At 52.2% G+C, this 24,515-nt stretch overlaps 1 protein-coding gene across 4 annotated transcripts in view; it reads left to right on the top strand.

Annotated features, from left to right (window-relative positions):
* Mcph1 (microcephalin 1) overlaps positions 1–24,515 on the top strand; it is a 195,610-nt gene that overhangs the window by 157,259 nt on the left and 13,836 nt on the right. The gene's annotated exons all lie outside the window — the stretch shown is intronic.

Below are 24,515 nucleotides of genomic sequence, written 5' to 3'. Positions count from 1 at the left end.
TCCGCTTCTGTGCTGCATTTGAACAAATGGCATCCGATTTCCAGTGGGGGGGCTCTGCGGCAATGCTAGGGTTATTGAAACGGGAAAGGGAGAGTCGAAAGTGATGCTGTGTCTGGTTCTAGGCTGCAGGTGTGTCTACCGTGTTCCTGTGAAATTTCTTCAGCTTTGCTCTGCGTTGGAAATTTTTCAGAGTAATGTGCCAGGGAAACCTCTGGGACAGCAGTAGGGAGACTCCTGAGGCAAACAGAAAGGGAACCATAGGACTGCACTAGAACATCGTCCCCAGGAACGTCACCCCTTACACCAAGGTTTGTGAAGTATTTTAAGCAAACAGAGGACAATAAAAAAAATGTGCAGTACCCTGTTCCCACCACCCAGCCTCATCAACTCTTAACACCCGGGATAGGTGTTCCCACGTTTGTTGCTCTTCGTAAGTAAGTATCACAGAATTGTACCAAATGTGTCAGTTAGAGCCGCCTCTGCTCCCCTCCCAGGTCCCGTCCCTCGTCCTCACTCCCCAGAGGAAAGGCAGCCTGGCTGCCTCTGGCCCCATGCAGTCGTGGCTCCGGGTCACCTAGCACGTACAGCACAAGCCGCGAGGTGCTTGCACAGGGCTGAGCGTGCCGGGCGGAAACACAGGCTTCGGCACATCCTAGGAAACAGATGAGGCTCTTCCCAGCCTCCGTTTCTTCATCTGTCAAATGGGGACGGTGGCTCCTGCCCAGAAGGGTTGCTGTGGTGATTAAATGCGACATTTGAAAGCCCCTCACACAGCTCCTAACAGAGGAGAGCAAGACCGTAGGCTGAGAGGCTGAGGCTGTGGCCATTGATGTCACCAGTCTCACGGGAGAGTGTCTCTTCACCACTCGTGTGTTCCCAGGGAGCCAGCTTCGTGGCACAGGCTGTGACTGTGAGCAACCCCTGAGGGCCTCCAGGGACGTCCAGGTCTCCTGCTGCCCCCACCCGCCCCCGCACACACACCCCAGCTGGACATTAGACCTCTGCTGGGAACCCCAGCCAGCCCCTGCCCTGGTTTCCACGGGACCCCCTGCCCTGGCGGAAGCCCCTGTCATAACCTCATGGGGTTATAATTCAAACACACAGTGGCTTTCCTGCAAGAGCCATCAGGTCTTTTCTCTTTCAAAATAGAATCCCTCTAAAAGTCCGGCTGCATTTGTTTTAGAAGTGGTCTAGACTGTTGTTTCTGTTGCTGGCAGTTTGGGATTGGTTGTTAATAAACAAAGCCTTGTGCTTGCCTTCTCAGGCAGCTGCCTCGAGCTGTGGCTCACATACTCTTCCTGAGGGCCTGGTCTTCGCTGGGTGAGGAGAGGTCTCGGCGTCTTGTAAGTCCAGGTTTGGAGGGAATATGACCAGTGTGTTTCTTGAGGAGAAACTGTGCCAAGGACTTGGCAGGAGTCAGCCTTTCCGTGCAAGACGTTTCCCGTGTACAGTGTGATACCGCTGCACCAACGTGGGGCCCTGCTCAGCACCCCGCCTGGGGAAGGGGCTGTCCTGCTCTCAGACCCCACGGCTGCCATCAGCGTCAGGTAGACAGAGCTTCCCAGACCCTCCAGCCACCTCCTCCCTCAGGTCCCCCTTGCGTTTTCCCATGTCCACGTTTTCTCACGTTGGTGCGGGTGTCTGTCCAGGCCAGGCTGGCTGTTGTGTCCAGCAAGAGGAAGTGGAAGAGGCTGAAGAGCGGCTGTGGTGAGGACGGCTGGAGTGGCCCGGCCTAGGACCCCTGCTTCTTCCTGGGGTCTGGGGAGTGGCAAAGGAGTTGTATTAAGAAAATCACGGAGTGAATCAGAGCTGGAGCCGGGGCCTGAGCAGGGCTCTGGGCTTCCTCGGGATGGCAGCCAGCTACGGGGCTTTCCCTGGGCTTTCCTCGTGTCCCAGCACAGGGCGGAACACAGAGGGCTTCCAGGTCCTGGGCTCATGTTAATTTGTCCACTGGATTCACGCGTGGCCTGTGTGGAAGCTCCTAGGGCAATAGCCAGACATGAGCTGCTGACCAGACTCAGAAACAGCGAACGCACAGGAGCCTGTCCACCCGTGCTACTGGGGTGACCACGGGTAGGAGGTCACCCACCGTGTTGCTGGGGGGTGACCTGGGTGGGAAGGACCTCTCCACCTGTGTTGCTGGGGTGGCATTTCACTTAAATATATTAACCAAGAAGCTGTTGTAGATCTTAGACAATAACCTGGCCTGAACAGGTAATTTGAGGGGGAATGTGTCACTGACTTAGAGACTGTTTTCCAAATCCTTGGTCCCTGTCACTGCGACAGACATGGTTCACTGCTGCAAAGCTCTGCTGAGCACCCTCTGTGCCAGGCGCTGGCCTGGTGCTCAGAGGACCCTTGCCCTGGGGCTACAGAGGAGACAGATGGTGAGGATGAATGAGGGGCCAGGAGGATACCTGGGTGCAGGAGAAAACAAGGACTGAAATCCTGGCAGGCGGGCGGGTCAGGAGGCAGGGTGTTAATCAGGGTGCCAGCTCTGGAGAAGCTGTCTTCTGGAGGAGACAAAGGCGTTGAAAGGGCAGCAGAGGTTAGCCAGGCGGGGAACTGGGAGGGGCTCTGGGGCACCACCAGGGGTGCTCAGGGACATGGCGGAGGAGCAGAGCCAGGTGGGAGAGGCAGGGCAACCTGCCGGGACTGAGGTGGGGACGAGATGATAAGAGACAGAGATGGAGTTTGCAGGAGAGAGGGGTGAACCACAGGTAAAGGCACTCTGCAAATGACAGAGCCCATAACAGTGATGTCAGTATTAGTTATTTCCACTTTGCTAAAGAGAAGACTCACTCACTCCCAAAAAGCGTATGAAAGTCGGATGAAGAGTCCACGCAAGGACAAATAATGACCACCGGGAGAGTTTCTTTCCTTCTGTTCAGTTCATTCATTCCACTCCTGTGTCCCTCGAGACTGTTCACACGTGCACATGCTCCCCGCTCCCGGAGTGCCCCTCACAGGTGCTGGCCACACTGGAGTGAGCCCTGCGCCCGGTTTTCTCCCACCTGACAGGCGTGGGAGATCGTTTGGCCGCATTGTTGGTTCTAGCCTCAGCCGAGCCACTGACTGGCACTGACTGGCACTGCACCCTAACCACGTGCTTCCTCCACGGGGAAGGTCTCCCGGCCTGCAGGTAGAAGAAAGGACACACTGAGCCAGCTGCTGAGCCCCTGGACGGCCTGTCCTGTGCTCTTTCCCGGAGGGGTCTGGCTACTGGGGACCCACGGGTCGGGCCAGTTGCTCATTGCCATGGTGTGTGTCTTCTCTGTGCCTACCCCAGGTGGCCTGGAATGTCTAGCCATTAGAATGTTAGGTGGTGGCCAGTGAGGCAGGATGGGCAAGTTAGAAGGCCCAAATTCTGGAGCCAATGTGGAAAGTGGCATGCAGGCCCACAGTGTGGATGAGGGGCACATGGAGACCTCTGGGCTGCAGGGTCCTCAGCACCTGTTAAGGCACCTGGCTTTGTATTCCCAGTGAGCAGCACAGAGCCTAGAATGTGAAAGATGCCAACCAACCATAAAACTGGAAAGACCCAGCAAGACCAAGGCCAAGATAAATCCCGTTAGAGCTGGAATTTACAGGCTTCTCAACAGGTAATACATTTGCAGTTGGGAATCTACACTACCAACATAAAATGGCCAAGACTGGGCGGAGGGCATAGAGGACAACAGGAGAGCGAGAAAACAGCACAGATACTATGGTCAGGTTCAGCAGCAGAGTGCCTGGGTGGTTCTGTAGACCCACGCCTACAGGCAGGAACAGCAGTGCCCAGTGGCCCAGAGAAGGGCACGTCCACAAAGGCCAGTGACAGCCCTCCTGGTTCCTGGCACTGCTTCTAGCACTTTCTGAACTTCCCTGCCTGCCATGGGGGTCACAACCTGCCTGTGAGCCAGCTGGTCAGGGCATCGTGCATGGTTTCCTGGGCAGAGGGCCTGGGTCTCCGGAGGCTCCCTGAGGATTGCCTCCCGTCACTGTCCTCCCCTCCACACAGAGGCAACGTGGAGAAAAAGGCAGCAGGCAGGACACAGGGTTTCCACCTTTGTCTCGTGCCTTTGGTGGACATCAGACACCTGGAAGAGATTGCCTGAAGACGAGGCCAAAACATGGCCCCGTAAGCCAGGTTGCAGATATGCCCTGTAAGGTAGATTTTGTGCTCCGGAAATCCTGGAGACAATGCAGGGACGGGAAACGGCAGACAGCCCCGAGTCCTGGAGCCCACCAGTGCAGATAGTCCGCCAGCTCAGCTGGGGGTTCCCTGGTTTTCTCCAGGGGCTGCTGCTGCTGCTGCAGACAGACCCAGCAAGCTGAAGGCTCAGTGCTGGGAAGGGAGAGGGCATGAAGATGTGCCTTTTCTGGCACCATGTGCCACAAGGCGGTCTGCTCTCCTCAGCCTCTGGTAGAGCACGCTACTTCTGGACTCACTCCTTCACTAAGTGTGAGCCTGCATGACGTCCTTCCTGTCCATAGAGGACCCTCCTGGGCAGGTGCCAACCTTCTGTATACCTGGCTCCTTAGAGTAAGTGTGAGCACCACAAAGGCAGAGACAGACCCCGCTGCTGTTCTTCCTGCACTTGAGCCAGCCTTCCTGAGAAAGCACAGGCCGCTGCTCGCCGCGTGGGTTCCCTGTTCCCCATGCCATTGTCTTCCCCATCGACCCTCACTCAGCATGTCTGCAAGTACTTAACTACACCTGTTCCCCACAGGGAGGTGAGCACATCCCTGTGCATGGACGGGATGGGGAGGAGAAGGGGGGTAGCCCTGGCACAGAGGCAATCAACTAGCCCCAGTCCTCAGTGTGCGTTTTAGAAAGCTTGAGGGTTCCAAGCCAGACTTGGGGAGCCAGGCTAGGAAATGGTGTCTGTGAACTAGTCTGGGAAGCCACCCGGGAGGGAGCACTTCAGAACCCCACAGTCAGGAGCAGAATTTGTGCAGAGAAAGGGCGGGGGGGTCAGAAGGGAGTAGGCAAAACGGAGTCCCTGGAACTGGAGACCAGCAGCCTGTGAAGGAGCAGAGCGCAGTCCCCGGCCTCAGGCACCCAGGAGGGAAGAGAGTTTCAGTGCTCATGGGCCAGAGCCATCCTGGCTGGCAGCCATGTACTGTCCAGGTGGTGGGTGTGTGGCCTCTGGCCTACACTGTCCTCGGGTGCGTGGGCAGCCTTTCCTCCTTCATGACCAGGAGGTTTCTGAGAGTGACCACTGTCTCCACGGCTCTCTCTCTCTGCTGCTCTCCGTGAAAGGGGACATGCACACACGTGTGGGCGAGCGCCTGCAGAGGCCTCTGTGCCAAGCAGAGTCTCGGCGCCTGCATTTCTGCTGTGGCCGTCCATCATCAGGGAAGGCCGTGCAGAGCAAGCCTCTGGAGCTCCTCCCTGGTGTGACTAGAGCTAGCTGGAGCCTGGGAAGGGGCCACGGGTAGAGCTGAACACGTGCTCTTCAGGGAGGTGGCATTTCTGGTGGCAGCCACATTGCAGCTGGGTCAACATGTTTCCAATTGGGGCTTTCCTAAAATACAGTGATTCTTCAGCTAAAATAAAGGGAGCTTTTGCTCTCGTTTGAACTCAAGTGCCAAAACAGATCCGTGCACGTGCACACACACAGCCCTGCTTACCTAGGGAGTCGAGGAAAGCAGAAATCCTGGTGACTTCTGATCCGTTAGACCACATATGTTAAAATGCATGGAATCGATTTCTATGTTTCTTCTTTGAGCAAATACTTCCCAGGCTTTGAAAAGTCTTGCTAAAAGTGAAAATGAACAGAGTGCCTGGGAGGTGAGAACGCCCTTTCAACTCCACTTCCGCAGGTGTATATAAATAGGAAGCCTCTTCCTCATCTCAGTACCTTAAAAAGAAACCTTGATGTCCTTACGTGATTACCTAAAAGGAGTGCCTTCCTCCGCGTGGACGACGGAAGGATATGCTTCTGAGAATGCTGAGCGTGTGACAGGAATTATTGATACCTTTGGAATTCTGTTTCAAGTGACTCAGGCTCCTTTAAGGCATTACCTAGGAGTTAGTCAGGGACCGCGTGACGCCAGTCCCCACCGTCGCAGGACCAAGCGAGACGGTGAGAACCCCGAGGAGGCTGTGCTGTTGGCCGTTGTTCTTGCCATGATGAATGATGCTTGTTTTCCTCCCACTTTAATTAGAATGTTTCTACATTTGCCAAAGAAAATGTTGGAATGGCGACAAAAAAACCTGAAATTATAGGAACAGGGCTTGATGTAATAGCTTATTTGTGAAGGAAACACAACTTGTTTGGTATTTTGTGGAAGCAGGAAGTTCAGAACCTCAGAACACACAACTAGAACAAATTCTCAGGTGCTCGCTGAGTCATCTGTTGTTGGAAATAGGCTCGGTAGTTTTCCCTTGATGGACTTTTTATCTTCATTCTGTTATTTTCTAAAGTAGTGGGGGTCAGGTGGAGGTAGGAAATTACACAGAGATCCAATTAGAGATTGTGTGCTTTTTTTAAAAATCCACTCAAGATTAAACAAACAAAACAAGCGGGAAACGCTCTCTCAAACATAGATGTGTTCTTGTCATTACCTGCGTACAAAAAGAGGGAAACCAAGTAAAATGATAATCTGTCTCCGGGCGTTACTATTTTAAAGGTAACCACTAGTCAAAGGAATGATTGGAAATTAATAAAGACGAAAAGTGTTGTGGTTTTACTTCTGTATGTCCTCGGCTGGTAAGTGGTCAACAGAGTAACTTTTACTGCAGGATCTAGTTGATAGTTTGATTCACAGAGAATTGAGAAGCATCTGCAGCTAAGTCAGTTTAGACAGAAATCTTCAGGTTGGAATTTACTGTCCTTTTGGGAAAAAATTAGGATGCTGCTTTAAAATATGCAAAACCACAGCCACCCTGTGAGGGTTCACTGTTCCCTGCTGTGCCCACAGCTCAGATGGCTACTTCCAGTGGAACTCAGTGAGGAGCCCAGGGAGGGGAGGAGGTGAAGGGCCCGGCCTCCCACCTTGACGTGGATGCTGGCCTGCCCACCCGCCCCTCTGCTTAGCAAGCTCGGGTGTAGCTAGCCTTCCTCTTGGGAGCAGCAGCACTTAGTTGTGAGGCGTAAGAGCCAGCTTCTCTGAGTCCATTTTCTCCTGACCCCCCAGGCCCTTGTTGTTGGAGCGCTGGCCTTGCTCCCAGAGTCTGCTGGGGCCTGCCCTCCCTATGCCCTTCTGCTGTCCTGGATCTGGGCCACATGCCCCTGCAGCCTCACACTGGCCACAGCTCCAGCGTGGCCCCAGCCAGAGACAGGTGGAGACCTGCCGGGTCTAGCCAGAGGCTGTGGGGAGGCAAAAGATGCAGCTCCCTGTGGAAAGACTTTTTTAGTAAGGTTTTGTTCACCGATTAAGTAACACTAAACAAAATAGCATTACTGTGAAAGAAAGAATCGCTGGGAGTCTTGAAACATTGTTTGGACGGTTAAACGATGCCAGAGATCATAAGGTGATTCACGAAATGCTGCTGCAACCCACTGATGGAAGGTCTCCTCCAGAAGGACACCCACAGCTCCCTGCACAGGTGCAGGTACCTGCAGAGGGACAGTATGATGAGACAGGATGGAAAGGCCACAGGACAGATACCTCTGCTGGACGTGCATCTCATGAGCACTTCATAGATGCCAACTGAGTCCTCACAGAGGCAGAGGAGGAGGACCACTCCACTGCAAGGTAAGCAAGGCAGACAGTAAGGACAGGAACTCCCATCAAGTTGAGGTGGTCCTGTGAGCTGGCATCGCCAGCCTGCAGCCGCAGCCAACACACATCAACACTTCACCCCGGTGGTGAGCGCCTGGCAGCTGCTGCTTCCTCCCACAGCCCCCCCCTGCTGTCTGTGAGGTTTGTAAATCTACCTTTGGAGAGGAGATCTCGGCCTCTAAATCTCTAGTGACCTCCCTTTGTGTGCAGGTTCAAGTTCAGACTCTAAAGCATGGTATTTAAGACCTTTCCCCAAACCTGTTCTCATTTCACCTCCCCTCCCTCTCAGAGCCAGCTGCCCACACAGGAGTTAGCTCTTACTCTCCCTCCCACCAGGCCACCATGGCCAGCAAGTCACACACACATACGTACATGCCATACACACACATCACACATGCCGCACAGGTACACACTCACACGTATACAGACCAGAGTGTACATTTAACACCCCACACGCCACACACATACTTGACACACTCCTAGCACACTTACAGCTTCCACACATAACACACACACACTTTTCCTAGTTATGTAAAGGACAAGTTTTTCTGTGGAGCATGCCTCAGAACTTCCACAAAAATTCCATCCTCTCTTATGATCTCATAGTAAAGTTTTAATATCACCAGTATAAATACTAGAGTACAAAAAGGATAATCAATGTGCTGTGGCTTAATTAACTACTTCTGTGTGTCTCTTCTACTAGATTATGAGCTTCCCAGAGGCAGATCCACATTTTTTTTTCTTAAAAACCTGCATTGTACATTGAATATACACCATAAATCATTTGAGTGAAAAGTGCATCTGACTGGAAGGACAAATTCAGGCTCAAATGCTGTGTGCAGGATTTAGGGTGGTCAGTGTCTTTGCACAGAAAGTTCTGGAAGGTGCTAAGGGTGGAGGGGAGTTGGGGCCAAATGAAAGAGGGCCTTAGTGAGCAAACCATGGGCCTCGCACTGGCAGGGCTTGGAGCAAGAGAGAGGCGTGCTGTCCTTGTCTGAGAATCTCCAGGCAGCGATGAGGCCCTGAAGTGAAGGAGGTAGGACTGAGCCCTGATGGAGGTGGAGTAGCACCCAGAGGTGTCCAGTGAAATCCAGATGGGAAGAAAGGATGGGAGGGCAGTAGGGGGGGGGGGGGTTCCTCCAGGCCTAGACCTGGTTTCCCTTCCCCAGGCTGGTGAACCAGGAGGTCAGCCTTTGTTGTTGGCTGTGTGGTGGGAGCTTCCCTTGCTGTTTACAGCCTCCAGGTATTTGTAGACAGATCTTATCTCCTTCCCTCTTAGTCACCTCTTGGCCAGGCTCTGCATATTTGGCTCCTTTAAACTTTTCTCCGGGGTCTGACCTCCCGCCATGCTCTGAAGCACATTTGTTTTGTGTTTTCAGATGTTATTCCGTTTGGACTATTTTAAGAGATGCAATAAACTGAATAAGGCCTGGCCTAAATAAGAATGCTCTTGAAATAGAAAAATGAAATTAAAACGTATTTGTTCAATGAAATTAATATGTATTTGCATGTATGTCTGCATAGGCATGTGTGTATACACGTGTGTGCGTGTCTGTCATTCGTGCATATACACATATATACGCATGTATATGTGCGTGTGTGTGTGTGTGTGTGTGTGGTGTGTGCATGCACAGCCAGGAAGCTGTAAACTGGCATCCGTCGTCCCCTGAGGGCCCTGCTGTCACTCACTGCTCTTCTCACCCAAGCACAAGTCTGCAGCCTGAATTCTCCAAGTTTTCCCATGAACTGACTTATTCTAAAATTTAAAGAAGAACAAATGAAAAAGCACAGTGGGACCTGCCCACCTCCTGGCTCCCCTCTAGATCATCAGTTTCCTCGAGGTCTGGGGCATGTAGGAAAGTACCTGTTTCTGTGGTCCAGCTAGTACGTTGAGACTTTAAAGGGGCCAGCTCCATTTTGTCTTCAGTTTTCTCTGCAGCTGCAGCAGCTGTGGGGTGGGGATGGGGGTTGGATGTAAAGGGACACAGTGAGCTCTTTGGGACCATGGGAGTGGCCCTGTTACCTCAGAATGTCAGAATCATAACATGCCCATTTTAAATGGATACATTTTCTTGCTCATAAATGATGCTTCAGTAACGTTGGATTTAAAAGTAATCACATACACGTTGCTAGAAGAGGACCCTGTGTGGCTCTGTAAGTGGTGCAAGTGCCCAGGGCTCTCCCTCCCAGGGACACTCTGTTTTAAGATATGAATAAGGTGTTAAGCTCAAATTCAGGACCCCCAAAAGACCACCAGAGACCAAGATTGATGTAAACAGCAAAGAGGTGTTTATTGCCATTTAGCTCGGTCCTCCGCGCGCGCACACACAGCAACTGGTGACCTGAGAGGCCCCGAGCCCAGGGTTTGCAGCAGTTTTATACATTCTCTGGAGAAGGCAGGGACCCCCACATACATCATAGCATCTCTTAGCAAATCATCACACACCGCGGGGAAAATCAAATAACAACTCTAAAACATGATTAGCACATTCACTGGCGGGAACAAGTTGGGGAGGGGTGATTGGTTACTACAAGAGGGGGATTCGTTTGAACTGATTGGTTTAAGCCAAAAGGGGTGTACGTGCTGAACTACATGGTTTCCCAACACGTTATCAACCACCATAAACTACTGGGAGGGTCACCTGGCATCCCAGATATTTCCCTGTCTCATGCTGATTGGTGGCTGCTAGGGGGTTGCTATGGGTCCCCACCTAGCCTGACTGAGTCGGGGACACCTGGCGCAGGTGATCTCTCCTGTTATTTGTAGATAAACAACTCAGCAGGGTGGGAATGTGCCTAAGAGTGGTCGGTGGGTCTTTCCAAGGACAAAGGTCATGTTCCTTCCTTGGACAAGCTTTGCTCTGAGATAGAGGCTGGTTTTTCAAAGGTTAAAGTCCCCGGCAGGGAGGTACGGGAGGGGAGTTGGGGGTGGAAGTACCTTCCTCACCTTCACCACTTATTCTTAAGGCTCACCTTGGTTTCAAATTAATAAACAGAAGCAGGCTGTAGCTTGGAAAGCAGGTGATACAGAGACCCAGCCCGGGGCTTAGTCCCAAGCCCTGAGGCCCTCACTGTTCCCTCAAATTCAGAGTTGGTGTTAGGCAGGTCTCCCAGGGCATCTGAGTTCAGTGAAGATAAATGTGCTTTTGATAATACTTGCTTTACCCGTCAGTTTTAGAAATAATTTGGCAAAAATAAGGGTATTTATGAGACAGCAAGTCAGTATTCCACCGAGTCATTCTGTTCATTTTGGTATGACCTTTTTCTTGGTGGGCCACCTTCTGGGGTCTTCACAGCCCCTCTGGCCGCAGGAGACAGGCCAAGGCTCCGGTGCCAGCCAGCTGCGCAGCAGGGCTGGGGCCTGGCCCGGCTCTGTGAGTTGGTGGCATCGCACAGTGAAGTGGCTTTCCTGGGTCCTCACCCAGGGTTTGGCTTCATTGGTGAGGACAGCCCCTGCAGCATCATTTGAACTGCAACAGCTTCCTGGGTGATTCTAATGTGCCACTGGAATAAGAGCTGCTCCTGGGGAACAATGACGCAGAACCCCGGGGAGCTGTTGGATGTGGCTCTGCTTAGAAATATCTGCTTAGAGCCCCCAACGTTGAACGATGCTATGGACTAGTAGTTGCATACATAGGGTTACAAATCTCTTGCCGTCTATCGGTTTCTAAAGGATCAAATAAAAGAGTCACTAAAACCAAGGAGTGATTTCCATATGTATTGTATCTCTGTTTTTTAAAAATGAGAATTAAAAGCAGCCAAGCACTCAGAGCCAAGTGTTGCAGAAGGGTCCATATCATGATGGCTAAAGTGGGTGGAGAAGGGCCTCGTGGTCCACACGTAGACCGCCTCCGCAGGGAGGGCACGCCAGGTTCAAGTTTTGACATACTTCTTGCAGTTATTGAAAACTACGAGGCATGAAACCCAGATTTATGTTGTTTTAAAAGTTATTTGTGGATTCCCAAGATGATTATGTTCCCATCACTTATGGAGCCTTTAAAACCCAAATGACGCTTTAAAAATCCAAGTTTGGCACACACTGAGTTCTGATGTCCATTGAGTAGCATTCAGCGAACATAAGGAAGAATACCTCTGCGTCTGCCTAACTGATCCTTTGTCTGGAGAACAGAAAGTTCCACTTACACATAACTTTTGGAAAAGCCGAGCCAGCAGGACGCCTGGTGCACTGTTTGGCTCTGGGCTTAAAATGAGAATTTGGATGCAATTCCTGGGGCCAGTGGGCTGCTCCCAGCCTCCCAGCCTCCCAGCCTCCCAGCCAAAAGCCTTGACCTACCCCCCCCCCCCACAGCATCACAGACTGCACTTACCCGTCACCACGCACCATCAGGCCAGCCCACCCTGATGGGCTGCACCCCTCCCCTGCCCTCACACGTTTTTCTTTCTGGATAAGGTCTTTGGAATTTCTTTCCATTTTGTTTCTGAATCATTGTGAAGTATTGTGGTGTTAAAACCAAGGGGTTTTATAAACCTCACTCCCATGCTTGACTGCATAGGTTTTTGCCTGAGGCCTCTCCTGCCAAGAACATAAGGACTCTCTAAATCATTTGCGCCATTTTTACTGGCCTTCGGAGTCTCCTTGCTTTGACGGGTTTTCCTCTCCATGCTGTCAGCCTGTTAAATGTTCCGAGCATCCAGATGTCTTAAACACTTGCAGATGTGTGGGGCTGGGTTGCTACTGGGATGGAGACAGAGGCCTCTCCTAACCATTCTCAGAGCTCAGACCCAAGAGAGATCACTGTGGGATGGGGACGGGTGGTGTCTAGGGTCTGGACTCTGGTTCTCCGTTACCAGCTTACCACGTCAGGCAATGTGTGAGAATTCTTGAAGGGTGTGTCCATATCTTTACATGCACACACCTGTAACTCCCCAGCCATACCCTAGTCTTTCTTAAGAATAGGCTTGGAGTCAGCCAGCCAGCCTGGGCTCCTCTGCGGTGCCACATCCATTTCCTCGCCCAGCTCTCGGCTGTAGCGTGGCCCATGGTTTACCAAGCACCTTCTAGAATTCAGTAGAGTTGGACACCTGATGGCAAGAGGAGCAGGATGAAAGTCAAGCCCCACAGCAGCTATGGCAGGTCGTTGTCTGCTTGTCGCTGAGCAAGCTAAGGTCTAAGCAAGTCATGGAGTACAAGGTCTCATAGCTTAGGGAGGGAAGATCCCAGGCGCCATATTACAGTATCCACACAGTGTCCAGCACTAGCAAGGAGATCAAGCTTGACATCAGACTGTGGGTGTTGGAGTTCAGGCGGCATGTGGGTATGTAATTAATCCAGACTATTTGAAAGGGAAAGATTTTTTGATTACTGCTATTGAATAAAAGACCTAAATCTCTTCAAATAGTTGCAAGAATGTAGAGTCCAAATCCTCGGCAGCTGCCCCCGTCAAGGAACTGATGGCTTTGAGACTGTCATACCTTCAAATTCAGAGGTAGCTAATCCTTTTTGGGTGCAGCAGGTCATGCAGTCAGGGGCACAGGCTCTCTGTGTACATTAAGTCATGTCTGTTTCACCACATGCCAGTGTGGTACATTGATCCAGTCACTCTGCCCTTCAGTTACAGCAACTGTAATAGGTGCATAATGAGAGGCTCTGCTTCCCAGAATTTTGTAGCAATTGCATATAATGTGGAAAGTGCCAAGAGTAAATTTAGCAAACAGGTAGAGTATTTGCTTGGTAAGTGTTAACGATATTCAGTATATAATTGTTACTTTTAACAATCTCTCCCCTCCCTCCTCCCCTCCCCACCCTCCTCCCCTCCCCACATCCCCCCCCCCCCGCCGCCCCGTGTGTGTGCAGTGCCTGGGATGCATCACCTATAAATAACGGCTCACACTTATTTCATTCTGCTCTGTATGACCAAAAATCCAGACAATGAGCCAGAGTCAGCCTGAGGAGGAGTCGACCCAAGTCCAGGACTGTGCCTGGCCTTACTGGGCAGTGGGGACCATGCCACGGGGCTCATGGGTGGGCAGTATGACCTTGGGAGGAAGGCAGGTCCTCTGCTCCTAGGCCTGGTCCTCACCCACTAGCTTTGCGGCCTTAGGAAGTCACTTATTCCATGTATCTTCATGTTCTCGTAGGGAGAAGGCGGTGGTGATAGCACTGCAGGTGAGGCGGATGACTTCTGCCCTCCTAGAGGCTAAGGTAGATTCACAGGAGAAAAGCACACGTGTTAAATGTACCTTCCATGACACCGGAGCCCTCACATGGAAATGAAGACCGAAAGATGTGGCAAAAATGGCATATTTCTGTGTTAGGCTGAACAAAGAGGAATTGGGGGAGAGTAAGTTATGTGGGGAGGCTACAGCAAGATGAGAAATTTTTTTTTAGAGAGAGAATTTTTTTAAATATTTCAGTTTTCAGTGGGCACAACATCTTTATTTTTTTATTCTCTAATTTATGTGGTGCTGAGGATCGAACCCAGCGCCCTGCACATGCCAGGCGAGCGTTACCACTTGAGCCACATCCCCAGCCCAAGAATTGTTTTTAAAAGATCTTTTTTTGTAGAGTACTCTGTGTTTCCAGGTTGGAGAGTATTTCCACTCTCCTGGTCCAGAGAGGTCGTCTTTCACAAGGGAATCCTCTCCCCTTTCATGAAGAAAGGAGAGATTCGAATACCCTTCTTCATCTCCCACCCACGTCCCTCGTGGGCGGTGGAAATGGTGTCGCCCTCAGTGGAATGGGTGGCTAAAAAATAAAACATAGGAAAAGTGGAATGGCAAAAAACAAAAACACACTGAACCCAGAAAGTAATTTCAAAAGCGGGGGCAGGGCGGGCACGCTGATCAGATGAACCTCTGAACAAAGTGGAACCTGCCTCTGCTTTATTTATATCAGGAAACACCAAAGAGATTCCTAGTGAATGTTCTTCTCCAAAAAAGGTCAGAGGTTCCCAACTCTGGAGCTACTATGAAGACCCTTCCTAGAAGAGTGGACGGAAAGGTCACGTGGATCGGGCAATCTATTCCCAATGCCAGGCCTCTCTCTCCCTGGCTACATGCCAAGAGAAGATCCTCATGTGTATCCCAAATGGCTTTCTGCATTCATCTGCTTTCCTTTAAGGGCCTTCACCTCGAAGTAGCTTTGTCACCACAGTGGCATATTCTGCCATTTTCAGTACCAACCCCATAGAATTGTCACAGGGACTAATAAGTCAGTATTCATAAGACATGCCCAGCACCCAGTAAGTGCTAAGTGTTTATGAATAAAGGCATGATACAGAGTTGGTTTATCCAGGGAGCCAGGAGGGCATCCCTGAAGAGGTGACAAGTGGCCAGAAATCCAGACAATGAGCCAGAGTCAGCCTGAGGAGGAGTCGACACAAGCCCAGGCAAAGGGAGAGGGGGAGCATGGAGGCGGGGGCCTGGCGAGGCCACCCGGGGCAGCGAGGATGAAGCAGTCACCTGCAGACACTGGGGGCTGGGCCGTGCAGGGTCTTGAGACCACCAAGGGGTTTACTCTTTGTTCCAAGTCATGGGAGCTGTTGGAGGTTTGTGAGAGTGTATGTGTGCAGGCCTTGGGTTGAGCATAAGAAGCCAGGTGTGTTAGGACTGTCCAGAGATGCAGGACCCGTAGAACATACAGAAAGGAAAAGGAGAGACGGACCAGGAGGCATTAGCTCACGCAGGAGGGGACCGACCGACCGACAAGTCCCTCATCTGCTGTCTACAGGCTGGAGACCAGGGAGCCAGTGGCCTGGTTCAGTCCGAGTCCAGAGCCCTGAGAACTGAGTGCAGTAACGCAGGTGGGAGCTGGTACAAGCCCCAGAGTCCAAAGGCCCAAGAACTCGGAGCTCTAATGTCCAAGGGCAGGAGAAGATGGGTGGGATGCCCCAGCTCAGCAGAAGAGAAGGAAGTAGCCCTTCCTCTGCCTTTCAGTTCTCTGCAACCACCAGTGAGTTGGATGACACACGCCCTTGTTGGTGAGGGGTCTTCTTTACTCTGATTGCTGAGACAAATGCCACTCTTCCAGAAGCATCCTCACAGGTGCACTTATGTGCTGCCAGCTATGGGCATGCCCTAGCACTGTCAAGCAACACACAGAATCAGCCATCACAGAGTATGACAGCTACCTACCGTGTGCTTCCTTCGTTACGAAATTCCACAGTAGACAGGACTGTTCTGTGATAGCAGTCAGAGGAGAGGTGGTCTAGGAGGGGGATGGATTGGCCGTGGAGCTCAGGCAGCGACCATCTGGACGCGTAGAAGTGTGTGTCTCTGAAGACCTAAGCTTGAGGTTGCTGTACTTTATTCATTCCACTGTATGCATTTAATACCTTTATTTATTTAAAAAAAATTTGTGAGAGATGGAGACCCAAGAGTGGACATCAGGCCCCTGCTTGTAAGCTGCTTCCTTGGTATAGAAAAGTCATTGATGTGTGGCCAGGAGGGTGACGGTGCAGCCGAGGATCAAGGGATGGATTTCCAATGATATTCCAGAGACAAGATCCACAAGACTTGTGATACACTGGATCTAGAAGGCGAGGGAGAGGGAGAGAAGAGCTTCAGGGGTGGGTCCTGTGGCCGGTTTGCACTGCTGGGTGCTAGTTCCATTTGGGGGATTCTGAGAATATGGTGAAGCTTGCCAAGGTCAGAATGCCAGGTTGCTTCACTTCCCATGGTGTGTGCCACCTGGGCACACCTGAGCTGCCCACCGCAGGAGCATTGTACGGCCCACGCTCAGGTGAGCACACAGAAACCAGGGCCACAAGAGAGTCCCAAAGATGGGATTCCAACGTTTTCTGCACGTGGTCATCCCCACCCCACACAGCTCAGCCCTAGGGAGTAGGTGGGAGCCTGGGCTCTCAGCAGGGGTCTCAGGGCCTGGGTTACAGAGGCACTAGGCTGCACTCACTCCTGGCCCTGTGCCCTGACTCCTCTGGGCCTTGTGAGCTTGCCAGTGAGATGAAGAAGTTAGACTCAGTAACCCGTGGGAGTGCTGGAGTAGTTCATCCTGAATTTGAGCAGCTTTAGAAATGTTTGTACGCAGAGATTACTCTAACCAGCCTCCTTGAACTTGTGTAGTCAAACATACTGTGTTTAGTAAAACACACAGATACTGCACCAGGTAGTGTCGGGAGTCCTTCTTGGAGGGTCCTCTGGTGCCTACTTGTCATCTCTGTTCAGAAGAGTCTGGGGCTCTGCAGTCTCGCTGCCTGCAGAACTGTTCCTGAAAAACAAAACAGATTTCTGTATTTTGGTCAAAAAACACTTCTGACACCAAATGCACATGAATTTCCACAGTTCTCTGTAGACATGAGCCAGTTGTCCTGTGACTCAATTCCATTCTGTCACTGCCAACCTGGAGTTAGCAGTAGATCCAGCAAGTTCTAGGCTGGGTCCCCCACACTGCTCCCACTTCAGCCACCTATTATAGGTCCTGGGTCTCCCTCTGACTCTGACTGAAGCTATCAGTCGTGGGTTCCCAGAGCCCCCTCCCTGGGTTTCATAACTTGCTGAAATGTCTCGTAGAACTCAAGAGAAACACTTGGCTTACACTTACCACTATATTACAGAGACGGTGTCAAGGGATACAATGAATAGGCATAGGAGATACACAGGACAAGGCACTCCATGTGTTAACCCGTCCACCTGTGCTCATCCAACACCCGACTGCTCTGTTCTGTCTTCCTGGATCAGGCACCCTAGTTGAGGATGCACCCAGGAGTGTCCATGCGGCCTGTGCAGACTGTCCCCAGGCCCTCCTGCCTGGGCGCCTGCTTGAGCTGCCTCTGCCTCCACCACGTCACTCTGCCCAGTGCCTTGGTCTGCCTCCCCTGGGAGCTTTGCATTTCCAACACCCTTTCAGGTTGGCATAAGGCTGCCTGGGGGTCTCTCTGTCTCCCACCCTCCCCTCTTCTGCCTTCTTTCACTCCTTCTCTCTGTCGCTGTGGCCCTGATTCTCTCACAAGAGGAAGTCTTGCTTCCCAAATCGGAGTCGAAACTTTCCTGGAGTCAGACTCAGTAGGATCCCACGTCTCCCAGGCGCAACACTCCGTGGTTACTCAGTACACTTACCAATTCAACAAGTACAGCTGAGCACCTACTATGTGACAGGTACCGTTCTGTGTGCTGGGGGTATACCATGGAATAAACCAAAGAGTCCCACCTGTCTTAATCCGCCTTTTCACTGCTGGGACAGAAGGATCTGACCAGAACAACTATAGGGAGGAGAAGTTTATTTGAGGGCTCACAGTTTGGGGGGGTCTTAGTCCATAGAAGGCTGGTTCCATTCCTCAGGGTTCAAGATGAGGCTGAACATCATGGCAGGAGAGGGTGGAAGAGGGAAGCAGGTCACATCACGGTGACCATGAATCAGAGAGAGAGATACCCACACCACACCCCAACTCCCACCTCCTCCAGCCACACCCTACTCTTCAGTTACCACTCAGTTAATCCCTGTTGGGGGATTAATTCACAGGTTGGGTTAAGATTCTCACAACCCAATTAATTATCCTCTGAACCTTCTTGCATTGTCTCATACGTGAGCTCTGGGGGACACCTCATATCCAAGCCATCATACCACCCTCGGGCTCCAGCAGGAAAAAAACCAAAATAATGCAAAATAGCAGATGATTCCTTATGTTAGAAGGAGACTTACGATAAGAGAGAGGAGCCCCCGTGAGGGGATTGGATGTTGGTGAGATGTAGGCATTCTCAGCAGGCTGCCCGGGATTGGCCTTGCTGAATTGGTGACAGCTGGAGGAGGTAGAACGGCCGTGGGAGCTGAAGGAAGGACGTCCCAGGCAAACACCAAACAGTGCCTAAGCCCAGGGCAGAGCTGTGTCGCGTGCTCCAGGAACAGGAAGGCCCCGGGTGGGGCTGAGTGTGGAGGGGCTTCAGCCGTTACTCTGAATGAAGTGAGGCACCAGCATTTTGAAAGACAAATGGCATTATCTGACTTGGGATTTCAGAATTCTCACGATGTCAGAAAGAGTCTGTAGCAGGGAGAAGGCTAAAAGGGAGGCCAGTCCAGCAGAGCTAACCCCGGCTGGAAGCGATGTTGGCTTGGACTCAGTGCGTGGCAGTTAGAAGACTGATCTGTTACGTTCTGATAGTGAAGCTGGCCAGGTTTCCGGGGGAGGGGGGTGATGGGCGGTGTGTGAAACAGTGGGACATCAAGGCTGACCTCAGGGATTTGGGCTGGGCACCTGGAGGGATGGAATTCCCCAAATTGAGATGGAGTCTGCAGCAGAGCAAGTTGAGGGGAGGAGAAGAAGGGATGTCAGAATAATTGAGGAGGTGTATTAGACACCAGAGTGGGCGTCACGAAGGCCACTGGACATAGGATTGTGCCAAGAGTTCTGAGCTGGAGGTATGGTGTAGGAGTCATCAGCATGCAGAGGCTCTGAGACCAGCTGGGGCCACCAAGGGATGAGTGTAGGAGGGAAAAGGACCCAGGACTGATCCTAGGCAGCGTCAGAATTAAGAGGTCAGGAGGAAGAGTGGAACCAGTGGCAAAGAAGCAACTAGTGGTGCTCAAAGGCAATCTGACAGGGCTTCCAGGAGGAGGGAGGCCAGCGGCGTCCTCCTGGTCCCCGTGGGATGAGGATGAGCTTCTCCTGCTGTCTCTGGCAGTGTGTGGTCCTAGGGTCTTAGCAGCTCAGGTTCCTACAGACTCAGGGAGAAGATGGGCAGCGGGCAGTGAGCGTGGGCCGCTGTCGAGGAGTTTGCCACAAAGCAGTGCAAACACATGGGGCAGTGTCTGGCAGAGGCGGCTGGGGAGGGGAGCGGGAGGGAGGGGGGCATCTTTGCAACTTGCGGGTGTGAAATACCAAACAAGAGCTCAGTGATGAGGAGCAAGAGGGAAGAACTGATAGGACAGGCCTCGAATAGGCAAGAGGGACACAGTAGTCGGGTGGAGCAATTGGCCATCCACGTGGACGGTCCATCTCCATTTGCCCGTGAGAAAGCAGGTCTGTGCGGCATCCCTTGCCACTGTCCTCGCTGTAGTGGAAGCAGCGTGATGGCCAGGGGTGGGAAAGGGGAGGCACTGTTGCCGGTGGAGATCTGCAGGCCCGAGGCCTGTGCATGTGGGCAGCCTATGAGACGTGGGTCCCTGTCCTTTTGGCACCCGCGTTCCCTCCCTGTAGATACTGAGCTGGGGGTGGGTACACACGTCCTTTTAATTGGAAACCTTAAAGCCTCAACAGCGGAGTCTCCCTGGCGTGGCTGACCTGCCTTTGCACACAGGGAGCCGGGGACTCCACTGGGTCCTGGGGGGTTTGCCCTCTCCTGTCTGGAGCCAGCCTCCACCCCACACCCTGCCCTACTTCATTTCTTGTTGTCAATGTGGGAAAGTGCCTCCTAGACCTGCTTCTGTGGTGGGAGGACAGAAACTTCCCATCTCTGATCTCAGCGGCTCATTCCGTCCTGCTTGGGCTGCGGGGTGACCCTGCTATCTTAGGGCTTTGGTGGCTACCCTCCTGCTCCAGTGCTGGTGGCTCCCCACTAGCCGCTCCCCATGCTGCCGGCAAGTTGGCCCGAGCTCCGCAGCCTCGGCACCTGGTACATCTTATACAATACATCCCTACTGTTGTCACCTGCCCCTCCCGCTCCCTCACGTTTGCACCCCAGTGATCCTGGTCGGGTTGTGCCAGCGTGATGCCCTCCCACCCTTCCAGTGAGCCAATGTCCTGCTCAGCCCAGCGCCAACCCAGCGTCTGAACTTGCTCTGGCTTCTGGAAAGTCCTGAAGAAGCAAAGACGTTCTCCCTCCATTATGAATCCTCAGAACTCAACCTGACCCTCGAAGGACCGAAGAGGTGTTCCTCCTGCCAGGAGAGATGGGGGCTGATTTTGTGAATGAAACTCTGTGGCCCCGCCCTGGGCAGGGTGGGGAGGCAACGCCAGCTGGATCACGTACCTCAGGAATGCAGGAGGGTCTTGCCAGGATCTCCAAGACATCTGGAAAGGAACTTGGTCTCTCTGGCCCCAGTTTCCAGGTGGGCTCCCTGGAGGGGCAGCAGGTTCGTGGTGGAAAGCCAGCAGCAGTGTCTGGAGTCAGTGAGCCATCAGCCCCCAGGTTCATTTCTTGGTTGAGGCTGAAGAGCTGGGTCTCCATGAAGCTAGAAGCTGCCTGATGCGTGGGCAGGTAGATGACCGGAAGGGCCCCAGCCACAGCCTGTTGCACTAGTAGCTGTCCAGTGAAGACAAACACAGGCGGTCTGTCACGGCAAAGCTGACAGACACCAGTGACAGCAGAGGTTCAAACCAAGAGCTCAGGCCCAGGATGACTTCCGCCCACCGGCTGCCTCCCTAACGTCACCGCACACCAGAATAGGGACCTAGGCATGAAGGCTCAGTTCTGTCACCACTGCAGAGAGCAGCAGCTGTGCTTCCAAACACCTGTGGTTCACCCTGACTCGGTGGCTACTCGGTCCCCTGCTCTGGTGCTTCTAGAAAGGCCTCTGGGCATTGCAGGGAAAACCTGGGCCTCTGAGAGGAGCTGGACTCACTTGCACTGTGCACGCCGCCCCGTGGGAGCCCGGGTCACACATGGTGAAGAGCGGCTGACCTCACAGATGCCTCCTCTTTAGGCACGAAGCGGACTTTGTCTGATGGGGAGATTTTGTCTGCTGAGGCTCTTGCCCTGGGAACAGCCAGTTTCTTAAAGACTCATTCCGTGTTCCCGGTCTCTGAATGTGTGCTTCAGGTTGTCCTGTGAATGAGGGCAGTGCGTCCCAAGCGTGGTGTCTGTGTGACAGCTGCGATTCTAACTCTTTTTACCTTTGTACCATTTTTCACTAGAAACTCAGGTCAGCATGGAGGACCCAGGTTGTCTCCTAGATCCTGGTTGAGGTGACAGCAGAAATAACCCAGCAGGAGGGCCACTCAGCCATCGCTTGCTGATCCACACATCCCCTCACACCCCGTCCTGGGGGGTGGAGAAGGCAATGAGGACGCGTCAGCCTTGTGCCTGGGAGGTGGTCCTCCTCTGCAAGCTCATGTCCCTGCCTCAGGGAGGCCGTGTGGCACAGCCCGCCTCCCTTGCTAACCTCTGAGCACTTTGTGGCCTGGTAATCTCAACTAACGGGACAGTGTGCCGATGGGACAGTGGTGCTCGGCTGGAGAGGAATGTGGGCGAGCCCAGGGCAGAATCCGCAACGCAGAGCATGGCCCACCACAAGGAAGCAGCTCTGTGATCTGCAGCTTCAGGGACGCAGTGACATCTGGGGAAGGCTGCACTGCTGAGTTTCAAACACTCTGGGCGTCACTGAGGACTGTGATGTGAGCATTCCAGGGCCGAGATGACTAATGAAGGCTCTGTCCTCGGAGCACTGGGAGGTGTCCTGTTCTTAGGGCTTGGCTTCTGGAACAGGCCTCGCTGAAGCTCACAACAGCCAGAGTCGTGTGTGCTATTGTTTGTGTAGGTAAAATGTGCCGCCTGTCATGGTTTGTGTGGCAGTGAGCTCCAGGACATGCAGGCCCTGGTATGCACAGGGTACATTCATAGGACAAACCCCCAGGTTGATGTTTGACTTTAAGAAATCCAGTCTTTGATCAAACTTTCCCAGAAATTATTTCTCTTAGGTATGGAGAGCCAATGCACACGCTGTCTCAGTTATTTTGAGTGACTGGGCCCTGTGGCACACACCTGTAATCCCAGAGCCTGGGGAAGTTGAGGCAGGAGGGTTGCAAGTTCAAGGCCAGCCTCAGCAACTAGTGAGACCCTGTCTCTAAATCAAAAAGATTGGGGATGTACGTCAGTGATAAAGCACCCCTGATTCAATTCCTCGTGCCAAAAAAGAAAAAAAATAAATCATTTTGAATGAAAAAAAATAGATTGTTGTAGTACTTTGCCTCCTCTGAGTTCAAACTGAATGAATAAGTAGATGAGAGAACTATGATTTGTTGAGTTTGATATCATGTGGACCTGGGGACCTGTGCCAGTCGTCGTTTCTCTCCCAGCTCCTGGGTGTGCAGACTACGTGCTGAGTACATGTGGCAGAGGGAAGACTGGCACATCAGTTAGCTGAGCACTCCAGAGACCTACTTCCCTCTTTCTGGGTTAAAGGTTGTCCACCGCTTATGCACATAATGAGATCTCAGGCCTGACCCACTTTTGCCCACTATGTACCCCTTTTACACACTTCTGATAAGCACGGTGAGCTCTTAGCAGCGGGAAGCTCCAGGCTATGAAAACAGGACCACTTGGGCTTCAGGAAGCAAAAAGCTCAACAAAGGAGTAACTTGAAGAAGGGCTAGTTGTGTGCTGACATAAAAGGGCCAAGGAAGGGTGATCCCCAGTTTGGTTAGCCAGGACATGGAAATGCAACTCAAGACCCAGTCTTGCTCTCTTCCTGCTCACCTTGTCCGAGGTCTCGGTCATTCCATGTGGTTCATGGGGATGTGATGTGTGGGCAAAGAAGAAACATGTTTTTGCTTATGCATTGATTTATAATGGTGAGGAAAACTCCCCCCAAATCCCACCCACTCTCAGGTCACAATGGCCAGGGTTGTGTCATTTGCCAGAAAAGGATCACCTTGATAGTGACCAATTCAAGTCATTCCCCCCAGCTGGGAAGGGGCTGTCTGGATCACATGTGTATAAAGAGCCTAGCACCTAAAATTTCCATGCTCAGCCTGCCATTAACAGACAAGACAGGAGTGGCTTCAAGTAGCAGGCTCCTGGGAAAAGTCACCGTTGACTTTGTCCTTCTGTGCTGTTCCACCATCAGCCACTTTTATGATTAATGTTTTGAATGTGTGGTTATGTCCTAGATGCTCCTTGGGCAGCTGTGCAAGAAAGGTGACCCAGTGGCTCACCGGTCAGTGCGTGGTGGGGTCCTGGAGTTCATCTCCCAGCTTGACTCCCCTGAGGCCAACACAGTCTCTCCGCTTGCTTCAGCTTAGTGTCTTCATCTGCAAAATTAAATTAACAACTGTAGTGGTTTAGATGAGGTGTCCCCAAAAGCTCACCTGTGAGACAATGCAAGAAGGTTCGGAGGAAAAATGATTGGGTTATAGCCTTAACCCAATCAGTGAATTGATCCTTGATGGATTAACTGGTAACTGGAGGCAGGTGGGGTGTGGCTGGAGGAGGTGGGCACTGAGGGCGGGGCCATGGGGTACATATTTTGTATCTGGAGAGTGGAGTCTCTCTCTGCTCCTGATCATCATGTGAGCTGCTCTGCCATGCTCTTCTGCCTTGATGTCCTGCCTTATTTTGAGCCCCAAGGAATGGAGGCCACTTATGGCCTAAGACCTCTGAAACCATGAGCCCCTAAATAAACCTTTCCTCCTCCCGGTTGTTCTGGTTGGGTCCGTTAGTCACAGCAGTGAAACAGCTGACTGACACAACAACCCTTTCCACTCACTGCCTCACGGGGTATTGGACCTTTGCTGGCAGTATAACAAAGTCCCATATAAATAGGATTGTGTGCATTATTAGGATCCCGCTGTCTTTTACCAGTCAGGTTAACGCTGTCCATTGCCCAGTCGTGTGTTGTAAAATCAAAGCAGGGATGAGAAAAGAGGATCCCATGCCCAAACCTAAGTGTATTGAACGGATCCCACTAATGGGAGCCGGGTTTTCGTAGCAGGGTCCTCTTGTAACACCACGGAGGTGTGAAGACCCAGTGGAAGAACAGTTGGCCTCCCTCCTGTCCTGCCAGAGAGGTAGACTGAGAAATGTGTTCTGACCTCAGAGGGCCCTCTCTCCTGTCCCTGATCAGAAAGCTCCACACAGCCCCTGCCGGGGGTTGCACCCTGTCAAACCTTCCCACCTACCTCCTAGCCAATCCCCTAATTCCTGGAGCCACTGATCTCAGATATTACCTGCAC

Source organism: Marmota marmota, unplaced genomic scaffold (genome assembly GCF_001458135.2).
Source record: "Marmota marmota marmota unplaced genomic scaffold, marMar, whole genome shotgun sequence".
In the NCBI taxonomy this organism is placed as follows: Eukaryota; Metazoa; Chordata; class Mammalia; order Rodentia; family Sciuridae; genus Marmota; species Marmota marmota.
This window is presented reverse-complemented; position numbering and strand designations above follow the sequence as displayed.